This window comes from Rhamphochromis longiceps, linkage group LG7 (genome assembly GCF_057381845.1).
Source record: "Rhamphochromis longiceps isolate RC_006_pf linkage group LG7, R_longiceps_female_GT1.1, whole genome shotgun sequence".
NCBI lineage: Eukaryota > Metazoa > Chordata > Actinopteri > Cichliformes > Cichlidae > Rhamphochromis > Rhamphochromis longiceps.
Window position 1 is genome coordinate 55861241 of NC_140563.1, and position 17169 is coordinate 55878409.

General features: G+C 46.8%; 1 pseudogene; it reads left to right on the plus strand.

Annotated features, from left to right (window-relative positions):
• Window positions 1–314: 314 nt before the first annotated feature.
• Window positions 315–3953, plus strand: LOC146666407 (PR domain zinc finger protein 15-like; annotated as a pseudogene).
• Window positions 3954–17169: the final 13216 nt, after the last annotated feature.

The window sequence follows — 17169 nt, forward strand, 5'->3', positions numbered from 1 at the left end:
TCCCAGCTGTGTTCCCCTTCTGTCTCTAATTCCTTGATGACTTCCTCAGTGTATTTAAGCCCAGTGTTTCTTTGTGTCAGTGTTGTGTCGTACCCTCAGATTGTACCTGTGTGTCTCTGTTCTCAGTATTCATTGTTCAGGACACAAACACAAGACTCACACGGTAAATGTAACTGAAAGTGGCAGCTTTATTGTTGGAAATTACTGCTATAAATGCAAAACAACTCAAAACTAGAAATAGGAAAACTCAAAGTAAGCCAGGAACCAGGAATTACTTAGAACACGGAGGGAAGAAACAGCATAGTGAGGATACGATGAGACCACCAACAGAGAGAAACACAGGTCTTAAGCAATGTCAGAAATCTTTCTCTACACAAATTTGTGTGTTTGTATTTTTCCATGCACACGTTCAAACACAGTCGCTGTAATTCTTTTTGTCTGTTTAGCCCCACCACACTGTCTTTGCCCTAATTTTGCCCTAAAATTCAAGTTTCTGGGTGTGCACATAGACACAGACCTCCAATGGAGCTCTAACACCTCTGCGGTCTTAAAGAAGGCCCAACAGCGTCTCCACTTTCTGAGAATCCTCAGAAAAATGGACCTGAAGAAGGAGCTGCTGACCGTCTTCTACCGCTGCTCCACTGAAAGTGTGCTGACATATTGCATCGGTGTGTGGTTCTCCAGCTGCACCACAGCACACAGAAAGGCACTCCAGAGGGTCATCAATATGGCCCAAAAAATCACAAATCCAACAACACAAAGCAAAGATGGTTTGGAGTGCATTACACACAACATTGAATATGATAGAGTTTAATTTGAGGCTTCATACTAAGTGATGCTGTTGAGCTGACCTCCTCTCCTTCTCTGTTGCTGCAGTGGGTAAGACGTGGACATGTCCCACATGCAATAAGAAATATCTGACAGAGTACATGCTGCAGAAGCACGTCCACCTGACCCATGAAAAGGTAGAGGCCCAGTCGTGTCACCTCTGCGGGACAAAGGTGTCCACTCGCGCTTCTATGAACCGACACCTGCGACGCAAACATCCTGAGGTGAGTGGGGTCAGACCTGAGAGGAAACAACCCATATTACAGCACCCTAAAGGCAGACTCGACCTGAAATGCTGTCCTTCTCCTATATGCCTACAGGTGGTGTCTGTGAGAATCGACGAGTTTGATGAACTTCAGGAAAATTTGTCAAAGGATGATTCATCTATCAGCATTGTGCAGGTTAGAATAAAATTCTGGATTTCTGACACCACAGACCAAAAACGATTCATTGTATTTGGTCTAGACCAGGCCTCCATCCATTGTCTTCAGATGGTCCAAAATGCAGCTGCTCGCCTGCTAACTGGTATCAAACGGAGAGAGCGTATAACCCTAGTTTTAGCTTCTTTACACTGGCTTCCTGTCTCTGACAGGATCCAATTTAAACTTTTACTTTTTTTTTTTAAGTCACTTAATGCCCGAGCGCCTTCTTACCTGTCTGAGCTCCTCTCTGTTTATGCTCCAGGAAAAACCATGAGGTCTAGCTCAAAATGAATGCTGTCCATCCCACGGACTTGTCTCCAATCTCGTGGTGATAGAGCCTTCTCTGTGACAGGTCCCAGACTCTGGAATAGTCTCCCCCTAAATATTAGATCTGCACAAACACTTGAGCAATTGAAATCACTACTAAAGACACATTTTATGCCCTGGCTTTTAACACACTATGACCCAAGCATTCTGGTCTTATTTTAAATAGTTTTAGTTATTGTTTTAATTCTTTTATTGTCCTATTATTGTTTTATATTGTTATTATTGTATTACATTGTTGCTTTTTATTGGCATTTTTATATTGTTAAGGACTTTGTGCAGCATCGGCTGTTTGAAATGTGCTACATAAATAGATTTGACCTTGACCTTGACCTTTGACCTTATTGACAAGTGAGGTGGTTTTAGGGAGGTGTAGCTATGGAAACACTGACAAACAACAAGAAACCATATTGGATTAAGTATGTCTGTGGTGTCAGCTGCCTTAAAATCTGCATTTTTCTGTACTCTAAAGATGTTTCACTTCCTTCTGCAGCCCTCTCTGACCATGGAAAAAGACGGGATGTGTCAGAAGCGGCCCAGTCGACCTTCCCGACACCCCAAGAAGAAGCAGAGAAGCTCAGCTGAGCCGGAGCTCTCTGAGTCCGATGAATACGTTGATTTTGCTGAATCAAGGCATTGTCGGTGATGAGACTGAGATGAGCTCTGCTGTACAGAGCATCCAGCAGGTACGTGTGCACATTTCCCCCAGAAGATTCTGTTTTGTTGCTACAATAACGTGTCCAACTTCTTTCCCCCCGAACACCACGATAAGTGGATAAAGGCAGGCGGCCTGATTAAAAAGGAAAACACAGACTGAAGTTTTTCTCCCTGAAGAGCCCTTAAGTCACCCACAGCGGCTGGCTCGACATTGCCGATGAAAGGCTGAATAAATCTGGATTTGCACTTGTTTTGTTGATTATTTGATATGAAATAACTGTGGCAGTTGTCTAATAAAGTTTTTTTGAATGGGCTATAATGTTACATAACCTAATAAATTGCTGACTTTGGTAATTGTTGACCTAGTAGTTATGACTTCATTGGGAATTGTAGGATAAAATGTGGATCTGTTGAGTAAAGCAGGTGTAAAATACACACAGTCAAACCACAAAATGATTACATTTATAATATCAAATTGTTTTCCTACTGTTAAGACAGTGTTATGAAATTACACAAATGCAGTGCAACGCTTGAAGCCACAATTGACAGCTAAGGCTTTGTGATTACAGATGTGCTCAAACACATTAGACCTTTAACAATTTTAATAATATAACTATACAAAGTGGCATGATGCTTAAATAGTTTGATTTAAAAATGTGAAATAAGACATAGTTTCTGATTTTATTTATTTATTTTTCAGATGTGTTTACTACATTATTTCTTGAGTCAATATAAGGCTGTTTTTCCAGCTGGAGTAATTTATATTTGGCCTCTGTTCTGGAACTTTCCTAACATGTGCAGTATGGAAAGCCAAGAGGCCGGGAGAGCGGCAGCATCAGTAACAACACGTTCCTTCCTGTTAAAAGGGAGTTTTTCCTTCCCGCTGTCACCGTGTGCTTGATCACTGGGTGGTGTCTAATTGTTGGGGTTTTCTCTGCATTATTGTAAAGTCTTTACAATATAAATCACCTTGAAGTGACCGTTGTTGTCATTTCGTGCTATGTGAATGCAATAAAATTCAGTTCAGTCAGCTGGTCTGCCAGGATCGCTGGCTGTGCTTGACTCACGGCCTCAGCCAGTTGCTGTTCCTTACAAACTTAGATTATAACAACAGTGTTGTGCTTTGGCACCAGATGAGCTGCTTTCATCATCAAGTTGCAATTGATTTCATTGTTGCCGTTTCAGGTGGTGGTTCTGACCGACCCCAGTGCTCCATCAGCCTCCTTCCCCAACAGCTCAGTGGGACTGGCCAACATCACAGTCACGCCCATCACCAGCCACGCCCCTGCCCAGTTTACCAGCCTGCAGCCTGTCGCCGTGGGCCACCTGACAGCCAGCGACCGGCCCCTCACACTGGACAACTCCATCCTCACGGTCACCTTTGACACAGTCAGTGGCTCCGCTGTGCTGCACAACCGGTCTGCAGAACTCATCCCAGAGACTGTAGGTCCTGCTGGAAGCGGGACACCCCAGTCCGTCGCCCATTTCATCAACTTCGCCACTCTGGTCAACCCCATGGGCCACCAGCTAGAGGCCCCGACTCTGGCATGGAGGCCTGTACCTGCAGCTGAGGGCAGCCAGGTCACTCCAGTGGTGGAGGGTGCACATGGGGAGAGTCAGGAGGCCCAGAGCCAGGGCCCAGATCCAGGCCGGCCCAGCCAGAGCCAGCCAGCCACCCCTCAGCAGCAAAGCAGTTCTGCGCAACAGATACTCAGCTACTGAGCAGACACTAGGGGTGCAGGTCACCTCACACAGATACTGTTACATAGTAGAGTAGATTTTTAACAAACTGTACAAAGTTGTGATCACTGTCACCCAGATGCCTCTCCAGCCCAATGGAAGCAAATGGTATTGTAATATTTTTTTAATAGTAAAACAGAAAACAAATTGACAGTTAGTGAATCTGTTTTTGAGAAAATAAGGGGAAAAAAAGTGCATTTAGCCACAATCACTGACGTCTGAAACCAAAGCAACGGTTGAATATTCTAACGCCTTACCAGCCTTGGGGGGAAAATGCATGTTTTCAAGATAAACCTGCTGCTTGAACAATGAGATGTGGAAATGCACCAACATGAAAAGCAGATGAACTTTGTGACAAATAAAGTGAAAATACGTTGACCACATTATAATAACACATGGTATTTGTGTCACGGCGGGGTGCGCCGATGTGTGCGGAAACAGGACCCAAAAGCAGATGATGACGAGGAATAGTAATGATTAACAGAAAAGTGAACCTTTATTGCGATGACGGCAGGAAATGAACCAAGAGACCAAAGCAAACAGGCAAAACACTAAGAAACAAAACACTAAAGGTACTAAGACCAAAAACTATAACTATGACTGAGGTGGAAAATAAACAGGCTAAGACTATGACTGTAACTCTGGTGAGATAAACAGACGAACTGACAATGGCATGAAGAAAACAAAAGGCTTAAATACAGACATGAGGTGATCAGGGGAAGTGGCGACACATGGGGGAAAACAGCTGACAGACATAAACCTAATGACAGGACCAGGAGAGGAAAGCTAAATACAATGAACAAAGAACACATGACATTGTCAGAATAAAACAGGAAATGACAACACAACTTAACAGACCTAATACGTGATGAAATAAATAGAAAACCCCAAAACATAGAAAACCCAGGAACAATAACTGCCTAAACTAAAGGCAAATAGGAAATAACACAAACTAATAACATATCAAAAAATACAAAGAAAACTCAGAGTGCTGGGTCGGAGACCCAGCCTGTGACAGAGCCCCCCCCTTAAGGGCGGATTCCAGACGCCCTAAAACCTCGAAAAACAAAACCAAAAACAACCCACCAAGGGCGGCCGGTGGGGGTCCAGGACGGAGGGCCAGAAACAAGGCCAAAAAAACAAACAAAATGTCCATCAAAATCACAGGAGCGCAGGGAACATGACTCCTCAGGGGGCCGACCCGGAGGGTGACGGTCCAGAAAGTCATAGTCCATGTGATCAGGGGGCCGGCCCGGGGGGTGACGGTCCAGAAAGCCATAGTTCATGTGATCAGGGGGCCGTCCGTGCGGACGGCAACGGCGGCGACACGGAAACGGTTCAGGGGGCCGACCTCGACGGCGGTGACGTGGAAACAGTTCAGGGGGCCGGCCGTGCGGAAGGCGACGGGGCGGAAACAGTTCAGGGGGCCGGCCGTGCGGAAGGCGACGGCGTGGAAACAGTTCAGGGGGCCGGCCGTGCGGGTGGCAACGGCGATCCGGGGGCCGACCACGCGGAAGGCAGCGGTGGCGACGAAGGAGACCACGGAGCAGTTCAGGGGGCCGGCCGCGCGGAAGGCAGCGGCGGCTCCCAAGTGTCAGGCGTGTGTTTGACGAAATGTGCTGATTTTTCACATGTGATAGCAGAACTGAATTGGGCATGCACAGGATGAGTCACATCATTTGAAACTTAGCCCTGATTGGAGAAATTGAAAGTGTTACAACTGACCCACGTTACAACTATCCCCGGTCTCCCCTACTGTGTATTTCCTGGTGCACTGGGAATACACATGTCTCTTTATAAAAATGATTTAGACTTTGCACTTAACTCATTCACTGCCAGCCATTGGCAGTGAATGAGTTAAACCCATTGACTCATTCACTGCAATTGACGGCTATAGACGTCAATGGCAGTGAATGAGTTAATTATAACAAAATCCTAATAATTGAATTTAATAGTGCATTACAACAGTGAGTGAGGGCTGAGGAAAACTGACATGAGGACATTTACACGTTGCTGCTCATCGAATGAAGCCTTTTTTATTTGAAGGAGCAATCACACTGTAATAAGTGTAGTGGACGTATGTTTGTATGTTCCCTAAGTAGTTATTTTGCATAAATTGGAATTTGTGGACAGTTTTCTCATCATATGAATGATAACAATAATATATTTCTCTGTTTGTTGTTGTAGGGGTACCAGTCGATGAACTGGTTTTGGAACTGCAACAGCGTCCGGATTTTGAAGCGATTCGGCCGATGGTCCGCTGGCTTGAATACGATGTGTTGAGCGGCCTCTTAACTGAGGAAAACCTCCGTGTTCTGGGCCAAGTTATTCATCAAGTGCAACAAAATGATGAGGAGGAGGACAGAGTTCAGGACAATGATCAAGAGGCTGATAACAAAGAGGAGGAACAGGCTGATGTTCCAGTAGCGGGGATAGAAATAAATCCACCTCAAGTTGAAGGACCCTGGGTCAATAACAGAGAAGAAATCCCAGCAGGAGAAATTGAAATACACCCGGCCCAGCAAGCAGAAGATCCCATTCCTGAAGAAATGAGGTGGTTCTGGGATGATGAGGAGGATGACAGCGACAATGAAAGTGACCCTGAGAGTGGTCCTGACAGTGACAGCGACCACAGTGACACTGATAACAACAACAATGATAACAATGACACTGATGAGAATGACGATGATGATGGCAGAGACAATGTTCAGGATGCCCCTGTGCCACTGCCCCCCAGCCCAGTACCAGGAGGTTCAAGGAGGAGACCAAGGGAGGAGGATGATGACGAAGAAGAAGATGGGGCACCTAGAAAACAACTCAAACTCTGAATTTTGCTCCTGGACATCTAGCAAACCCTTCAGAGTGTCATGGCGAGTGAGATGAGCCATATAAAATAATAAATGAGGATCCAATCAGAATCATCAGAATCAGAATCAGAATACTTTATTGATCCCTGGGGGAAATTATTTTTTGTTACAGTGCTCCATTTTAAACCAACATTAAGACAAGACAGACAATACGCTAACTAAGAATAGTACAATATATACATATATACATACATACATACATAAGTCACTTATAAATAAATATTTGGAAAAGAAACATGTGTAGCTGTAGCAGCAAACAGTGTGTTAAGTGGATGCGTTGTACAGGGAGATGGCCACAGGCAGGAATGATTTCCTGTGTCGTTCAGTGGTGCTTTTCGGTAATCTCAGTCTCTCACTGAACGAGCTCCTGTGACTGACCAACATGTCATGGAGTGGGTGGGAGGTGTTATCCAACATTGTCTTTATCTTGGACAGCATCCGCCTCTCCGACACCACCTTGAGGGAGTCCAGCTCCATCCCCACAACATTGCTGGCCTTACGGATCAGTTTATTAAGTCTGTTGGCATCTGCGACCCTCAGCATGCTCCCCCAGCATGCAACAGCATAGAGGATCGCACTGGCCACAACAGACTCATAGAAAATCCTCAGCATTTTCTGACGATTTTCTATGAGTCTGTTGTGGCCAGTGCGATCCTCTATGCTGTCGCAGGCACTCGCGAAGGTGAGGTGGTTTATTGAACACAAAAATAGACAAACGGCAAACGGAACAGAAGGCTATCTAAACTGAGAACAACTAAACTAGTGAACACAAACCAGGACATGAACATGAAGGAGGATGAGCAGCGGAGAATGACGACGGACAGCAGGGAGAACACACGGATGAAACATGGTGGATGCACAGACGGACCAGCAACTACAAAGACAGAAGACACGACTTAAATGCACACAGAGAAACACAGGGAGATTACACACAGGTGGGGGACACAGCTGGGAGTAATCAACGGGACGAGACAAGAGGTAAAACTGAACACACTCACATGAGACGCAGACCTTCACAATAAAACAGGAACAAGAAACCATCACACAAAGACGCAGACTTGACACTGAGAGACAGACAGAAAATGACACAACCGAAGAACAAATCCTAAACACAATTAAACAGAAACATGAAACTAATAATAAACATCATAATCATCATCATCATAAACACAACAAGAGAACAAGAAAACAGACCCTGATGCAAAATTAAACCAAAACACAATAAACTCAAAATACTGGGTAGAAACTGACCCAGACCGTGACACAGAGGATTCAAAGATGTACGTTTCAGTGGCAGCTAAATCTGTGAGTCGTCTGCATAACAATGAAATGAGATGCCATGTTTTTAAAAAACTGAACCCATAGGGAGTATATAAATTGAAAAGAGAACTGGGCCAAGAATGGACCCCTAGGGGACCCCACAAGCGAGTGAGGTTTTTGAGGATTATGTATCCCCCAGTCTAACAGAAAAGCTTTGGTTGGACAGATAAGATTTAAACCACTCCAATGCAGTCCCTTTGACTCCGACAGTGTTCAAGCCGAGAGATAAGAATCCTATGATCTACGGTATCAAAGGCAGCACTGAGGTCTAATAGTATTAAAATGGCAGAATCTCCCAAGTCAGCAAAAGTGAAAAGGTCATTAAAACCTTTTTAAAAAGCAGTTTCAGTACAGTGGTGGGCTTTAAAACCAGACTGAAATACTTCACTAATGCCATTTTTATCTAGAAAGGTCTGGAGCTGTAGAATAGGTTCCACCACAGCATGTTTAAAGTCAGCAGGGACACACCCAGACTGAAGACTGCTATGGACAATAGACAGCAAACTCATACCCACAGTGTCATAACATCTTTTAGTAAATGAAATGGAACAATATCCAGAGTACAAGTACAGTGAAGATTTTGAAGCAATTCACCCGATGGTCCACTGGCTTCAAATTGGTCTGCTGCGCGGCCTCTTAACTTAAGAAATTCTCCGTGTTCTGGGCCAAGTTATTAATCAACAGCAACAACATGATGTTGAGGAGGACAATCCTCAGAAGGATGAGGAAGAGGCTGATGAGGAAGAGGAGAAAGAGGCTGCTGTTCCAGCAGCTGGCACAGAAATAAATCCACCTCAAGTAGAAGGACCCTGGGTCAATAACAGAGCAGAGATCCCAGCAGGAGAAATTGAAATACACCCGGCCCAGCAAGCAGAAGATCCCATAGCTGAAGAAATGAGGTGGTTCTGGGATGATGAGGAGGCTGAGAGCAACAGTGACCCTGAGAGTGGTCCTCACAGTGACACCAATCACAGTGACACTGATGACAACGACAGTGATGATGATGGAGCCAAGAGTGTAAGAGAATGATGAAGAGACCCAGAAAACAATCCAAACCCTGAATTTTGCTCCGGGACACTCAGTCTTGCACCCATCCTCCAAATGCACTGTCCCCCATCCTAACAAACTGAATCTCGGCTTTCCCTCCTCTGACGCACTGACTTAGTTTCCTGCCACCGGCGACCTGTTCACCTGACTGCCACGTACTACCTGTGGATATCTGTTCAGCCTGTGACCCACTATGATTGTGCATACAAGTGGAATACAACAAGTGTGTGTTTCATACCACTGGTACCTTTCATCTAATTAGAAATCCCAGTCTTCAATTAATTCAATACAAAATATTACATAGAGTGCACTATACAGGTCATCGGATGTTCAAGATGGGCTTTACGTCTACCAACAACTGCTCACACTGCCAAACCAATTCACCGGACAATTACATCCACGCTCTTTGGTTCTGTCCACCAGTTCAGAAGTTTTGGCGCGAGATATGTGAAGACTTATCGAAGTGTCTGAAATGTAACATTCCAACTTCCCCCTTAGTGTGTTTGTTGGGCAGCTTAGATAATGTCACTTCAGAAAAGAATATCGCCCATATGGTTTTCACTGCCCTATGCATAGCCAAGAAAACAGTCCTCATGAACTGGAAAAATAAAAATAATCTTAATTCTAACCAATATAGAAATGATCTATTAGATTACATTAGTCTTGATACAGCCTCTGCCACCACATCAGATCAATTGCTCTGGGCTCCTTTGATCAGCTCCATCACCTAGTGGGGGTGGGGGGTCATAGTTTGGTCCCGCCTTCACTGTTGTGATTGGTGTGGGGGTAGGGACAGGCTTAGGGCGTCGGGGGGTTCCCCGGAGGCATCTTCCTTGGGGGGCTCAACCCGGGGTAGCGGTCATGTCCGGTTAGGGGCTCTGTTGGCTCTCCGGTGACTGTTTCCTCGCGGCTGCGTGCAGTGGGGCTAGGGGAGGGTCTGTGCTGACGGACGTGGGTTACTGACCTGGTAGCCTGGCTGCCCCTGGGTGGGTCCGGGATGGGCGTGAGGTTCTGGGGGCGCTCCGTCTCTGGGCTGGGACCCGGACCGGGCCTCGGGGGCATGGGTCCTGGTTGGTGTGTTGCCGGGGTTGTGGGCGGGTGGGTGCATGGGGGCCCAGCCCTGGAGCAGGGTGCCGCCGGTGCGTCGAGCCACCTGGGGGGCTCTTCAACTGGTGGGGGAGATTGTCACATCTTGCAGGAGCTTTCCTCTCCTCAGGAGCTCCCTCTGCAGGAGGGGGAGATACAGGAGAGGTGGAGGAAGATCTCAGCCTGGGTGTTTATTGTCTTATGTAGTCTGGAAGATGAGTGGATGGTGGGGTGGGTGCAGTTTTCTCTGTGGTGGGGTTGGGTGGACTGTCCCGGGCTCTGTGGGGCCGGGCGGCGCTGCTGCACTGGGCCCGGTCTGGATGGGCCTGGGCCCCCTTTCCCTGGCGGGTCGCGGAGTATGGGGGTGCCTACTGGGGTCAGCGGGGGAGCTGGCCCCAGGGAGGGGTCACTTGCCCCTCCCTTCCTTCCCTCCCCATCTCCAGCTGCCTCCCTCTTCCCGCTCCACCACAACCACCCACACATGCAGGGCCTTGGAGTAGGGGTATGTCACCAGGGTGCAGAGGAGGCTACCCCCCCCTCTGTCCCCTTCTGGCTGCCTCTGCCTCAATTTTATCCCACAACTTAGACATTCACATTACTCACACTCTCATTACACATACATATAGGATCTTGGGGGTGGGCACGATACACGGAGTCCAAAGTACCATCAGGGTGTACACCCCACCCCTGGCATCGTTGCCCACCTCTCAATTTTAAATACACGTAGACATTGAGGGCTAGCAGGAGGGACCATGCGCTTACCTGCTGCTCTCTGGCAGGTAGCTCCAAGCCCTCCTGGGTTTTAAATGCACCTTAGAACACACATGCATCAACATTACAATGAGCGGGTGGAGGGAGGTTCGGAGTCTTCTCTCACCCCCGTTCTCTGCGACCTGCTGGAGCAGGGGGGCTAGGACTAGGAGGAGGAGTTGGCCGTCCGACTGCGGTCTGGAGTGTGGAGCCTTCCTGCTGCTGCGGAGTCGGGGCGATCTGCCTCCCCCCACCGCAGGGAAAAGGGAAACACCACCTGGGTCTGGGTGCAGTTCCCCCCTCCAGGGGCGGGGGCACCTAGACCCGGTTTGTAGAGTACGCTTGGGGAGTGTGATCGTGTGTACAACGTCTCTTTATGTCTGTCTCCACGTTGGTTGAGTGTGGAGTAAGTGCATATGAGAGCATGAGGGGGGGAATGGATGTTTGTATCTGTGTGTGCCTGTATGTCTGTGTCTATATGTCAGGTTGGGTGTCAGGCGCCACCTCTCTGGGGACATCTCAGGCCCTCCAAGGTTTGGAGGCCTATCTCCCCCTACCACCACTTCCCCTGCCAGTGGCGGACCCCCTCAGACATCGGTGCGTTGGTGGTTCTTTGTGTCCGGGGATGGGCGTCCAGGTACACACCGGCTCACTCCTTGGCGGCCGCTTATCGGGGCCTGGGGCCTGGGGCTCGCTCGGGCCACTTCGGAGGTGGGGTGCCCCCGGCCTCTCGGCCTGGGGCTCGGTCACTCAGGTGCAGCTGACTGCCGGCGGAGCTCACGGGCGCGTCACTGCAACTCCCCCTGGCTTCTGCTCCGCGGCTGCTGAGTGAGCCCTCATCTGGGACTCTCCTCAGCTCTTTCCGGGACAGTGGCGCAGCTGCCCCTCTGTTGGTCTTCCTTGGTCTCTTGTGTTCTGGGGGCCTCTGGATGTCTGGAGTTTTGATCTCCTCCACACCTGCTTCACGCCCTGGAGGACGGGGCTGTGGCCCCCCCACACCCTCTAGCAGATTATTACATGAAGGAACCTTTTAAAAACACAAAAAACAAGCGCATCCATGCTCACAGGTGTACACACGGGTGATCACACCCACAAACTACACCCTTTTTGGCTCCTACCTCAAAGCACACTGTGTTCTGTTGATCTTATGTGCTGCACAATAATGTTTAACATTTAGTATTTACTGTCATATTCCCATATATCATTGTGATGTTGTTTATTCTATTACTCTTGTTCTCTTCTGCTTGCTTTCTTTTTTCTTTCTCAGCAGGTGATCCAGGTGATTGATATATGCATTTTTTTTCTCTGCCCGTTCTGTTGGTTTTTGTCTTTTGCCCTTCTCCCCCGTCCCTCTTCTCAGCTGTTTCTCTTTCCCTCTTTCTTTCTCCCCTTCTTTCCCCCAGTCAAGTCTGTCCCGTATTCATTAAGTGAAAATAAAATAAACAAAAAAAAAAAGGAATACAACAAGTGTGTGTTTCATACCACTGGTACCTTGTTAGGTGGTGATGATCGTGCCCTTACTGGTCGCAGTTATGGAGTGAGTGGTCCTATTGGTTGGCTCCCACATTAGGAAGGCGGGGTTGGGGCCTTCCTATCATCATTAATATGGTTTGGTAAATGGCCTGTATTTGTATAGCGCTTTTCTAGTCCCTAATGACCCCAAAGCGCTTTACACAACCAGTCATCCACCCATTCACACACACATTCACACACTGGTGATGGCAAGCTACATTGTAGCCACAGCCACCCTGGGAGGGCCCATACCAAGTGTTATTGACCACACCCACAGCCTGTAAAATAGCAGAGAGACCATCTTGGATTCATCAGAGCCACTGCAAGAAAGTAGAGCTTGAAGCCCAGACCACCAGAGATTCACAGAAGTGTAAAGGGGTGTTTCACCAGGTGTCAGTGAGTCCAGTGGCGAGGGAGGAGTGCTGATTGAGCTCAGCTCGCACTCTCATTCTCTCCAGCCACTGACCAACTTTAGGCTCACTGATACATTTGGGTGTGGCCAACCTCAAGCATGAAGTGTTCTCAGGTGATGACTGGCGTCTTACTACTGGCAACGGCTCTATTCATCAGACTATCCGACCTGGAAGACGGCAGAATCCCATACACGAGCCGAGATAAGAGACATGACAACTCACATCTACCGGACGTGACACAAGACCACATCCATCCTTGGATGAAAAATGCCTGATACAGATACGTGTTTAACAGAACCACAGAGAAAGACTGTTACGTCTGCTCGCACATGCCGAGCACATCGGTACAAACAACCATATATGGGAAACACCCTGGAACATGTGCACCAATTCTGATCTCTGACCACATCTTCAGAATGACTTGTGTAAAGTGCACATCAACATCACCATCCTCATCCAAGAAGAAATGCTCAACTTCAACAGTCAGACCACATGACTCAATCTGGGGAACCGACTGTACCTGAAGAATTCAAGACAGGCACAGAAATAAATCCACCTCAAGTTGAAGGACCCTGGGTCAATAACAGAGAAGAAATCCCAGCAGGAGAAATTGAAATACACCCGGCCCAGCAAGCAGAAGATCCCATTGCTGAAGAAATGAGGTGGTACTGGGATGATGAGGAGGATGAGAGTGACAACGAAAGTGTCCCTGAGAGTGGTCCTGACAGTGACGCCAATCACACTGACACTGACGACAACGACAGTGATGATGATGGAGCCAAGAGTGTAAGAGAATGATGAAGAGGAGGATGGGAGACCCAGAAAACAATCCAAACACTGAATTTTGCTCCGGGACACTCAGTCTTGCACCCATCCTCCAAACGCACTGTCCCCCATCCTAACAAACTGACTCTCGGCTTTCCCCCCTCTGACGCACTGACTTAGTTTCCTGCCACCGGCGACCTGTTCACCCGACTGCCACGTACTACCTGTGGATATCAGTTCAGCCTGTGACCCACTATGATTGTGCATACAAGTGGAATACAACAAGTGTGTGTTTCATACCACTGGTACCTTGTTAGGTGGTGATGATCGTGCCCTTACTGGTCGCAGTTATGGAGGGAGTGGTCCTATTGGTTGGCTCCCACATTAGGAAGGCGGGGTTGGGGCCTTCCTATCATCATTAATATGGTTTGGTAAATGGCCTGTATTTGTATAGCGCTTTTCTAGTCCCTAAGGACCCCAAAACGCTTTACACAACCAGTCATCCACCCATTCACACACACATTCACACACTGGTGATGGCAAGCTACATTGTAGCCACAGCCACCCTGGGAGGGCCCATACCAAGTGTTATTGACCACACCCACAGCCTGTAAAATAGCAGAGAGACCATCTTGGATTCATCAGAGCCACTGCAAGAAAGTAGAGCTTGAAGCCCAGACCACCAGAGATTCACAGAAGTGTAAAGGGGTGTTTCACCAGGTGTCAGTGAGTCCAGTGGCGAGGGAGGAGTGCTGATTGAGCTCAGCTCGCACTCTCATTCTCTCCAGCCACTGACCAACTTTAGGCTCACTGATACATTTGGGTGTGGCCAACCTCAAGCAATAAGTCTTCTCAGGTGATGACTGGTGTCTTACTACTGGCAACGGCTCTATTCATCAGACTATCCGACCTGGAAGACGGCAGAATCCCATACACGAGCCGAGATAAGAGACATGACAACTCACATCTACCGGACATGACACAAGACCACATCCAACCTATCTCTAATGATCGGCTATGTACCACAGGCCTTCAAGCTAGCTGTAGTTAAACCTTTACTCAAAAAGCCATCTCTAGACCCAGAAGTCTTAGCTAATTATAGGCCAATCTCCAACCTTCCTTTCATATCAAAAATCCTTGAAAGAGTAGTTGTCAACCAGCTAACAGATCATCTGCAGAGGAATGGTTTATTTGAAGAGTTTCAGTCAGGTTTCAGAGCTCATCATAGCACAGAAACAGCTTTAGTGAAGGTTACAAATGATTTTCTTATGGCCTCTGACAGTGGACTCATCTCTGTGCTTGTCCTGCTAGACCTTAGTGCAGCATTCGATACTGTCGACCATAATATCCTATTAGAGCGATTAGAACATGCTCTAGGTATTACAGGTACTGCACTGCAGTGGTTTGTATCATATCTATCTAATAGACTCCAATTTGTTCATGTAAATGGAGAGTCCTCTTCACACACTGAGGTTAATTATGGAGTTCCACAGGGTTCAGTGCTAGGACCAATTCTGTTTACATTATACATGCTTCCCTTAGGCAGTATCATTAGAAGACATAGCATACATTTTCACTGCTATGCAGATGACACCCAGCTCTATCTGTCCATGAAGCCAGATAACACACCCCAATTAGTTAAACTGCAGGAATGTGTTAAAGACATAAAGACCTGGATGGCCGCTAACTTTCTGCTTCTTAATTCAGAAAAAACTGAGGTTATTGTACTGGGCCCTGAAAAGCCTAGAAATATGGTATCTAACCAGATTCTTACTCTGGATGGCATTACCTTGGCCTCCAGTAACGCTGTGAGGAACCTTGGAGTCATTTTTGACCAGGACATGTCCTTCAATGCACATATTAAACAAATATGTAAGACTGCGTTCTTCCATTTGCGCAACATCTCTAAAATTAGAAATATCCTGTCTCAGAGTGACGCTGAAAAACTAGTTCATGCATTTATTACTTCCAGGCTGGACTACTGTAATTCATTATTATCAATATGTCCACAAAACTCGCTGAAAAGCCTTCAGCTAATCCAAAATGCTGCAGCAAGAGTACTGACAGGGACTAGAAAGAGAGAGCATATTTCTCCTGTTTTGGCTTCCCTTCATTGGCTTCCTGTTAAATCCAGAATTGAATTCAAAATCCTGCTCCTCACATACAAGGTCTTAAATAATCAGGCCCCATCTTATCTTAATGACCTTGTAGTACCATATCACCCTATTAGAGCACTTCGCTCTCGCTCTGCAGGCCTACTTGTTGTTCATACAGTATTTAAAGGTAGAATGGGAGGGAGAGCCTTCAGTTTTCAGGCCCCTCTTCTGTGGAACCAGCTTCCAGTTTGGATTCAGGAGACAGACACTATCTCTACTTTTAAGATTAGGCTTAAAACTTTCCTTTTTGCTAAAACATATAGTTAGGGCTGGACCAGGTGACCCTGAATCCTCCCTTAGTTATGCTGCAATAGACATAGGCTGCCGGGGGATTCCCATGATGCATTGAGTTTTTCCTTTCCAGTCACCTTTCTCACTCACTATGTGTTAACAGACCTCTCTGCATTGAATCATATCTGTTATTAACCTCTGTCTCTCTTCCACAGCATGTCTTTTATCCTGTCTTCCTTCTCTCACCCCAACCGGTCGCAGCAGATGGCCGCCCCTCCCTGAGCCTGGTTCTGCCGGAGGTTTCTTCCTGTTAAAGTTTTTCCTTCCCGCTGTTACCAAAGTGCTTGCTCATAGGGTGTCATATGATTGTTGGGTTTTTTTTTCTTTATGTATTATTGTTTGGTCTAGGTTGCAATATAAAGTGCTTTGAGACGATGCTGTTGTGATTTGCCATGGTATAAATAAAATTGAATTGAACTGAATTGTTAAAACAGAACTGAACAGAAATGAAGTTGATGACTGGAAATATTTTTTACAATACTGTGTGTTTGGACAATAATTTCTTCCTGTTAAAAGGGAGTTTTTCCTTCCCACTGTCGCCAAAGTGCTTGCTCATAGGGGGTCATATGATTGTTGGGTTTTTCTCTGTATCTATGAAGCGCCTTGAGGCGACTTATGTTGTGATTTGGCGCTATATGAATAAAATTGAATTGAATTGAATTGAATCCATCCTTGGATGAAAAATGCCTGATACAGATACGTATTTAACAGAACAGAGAAAGACTGTTACGTCTGCTCGCACATGCTGAGCACATCAGTACAACCAACCATATATGGGAAACACCCTGGAACATGTGCACCAATTCTGATCTCTGACCACATCTTCAGAATGACTTGTGTAAAGTGCACATCAACATCACCATCCTCATCCAAGAAGAAACGCTCAACTTCAACAGTCAGACCACATGACTCAATCTGGGGAACCGACTGTACCTGAAGAATTCAAACTCTGGACAATTGGACAAAAGGCCCTCAACTCACTCTTCCCATG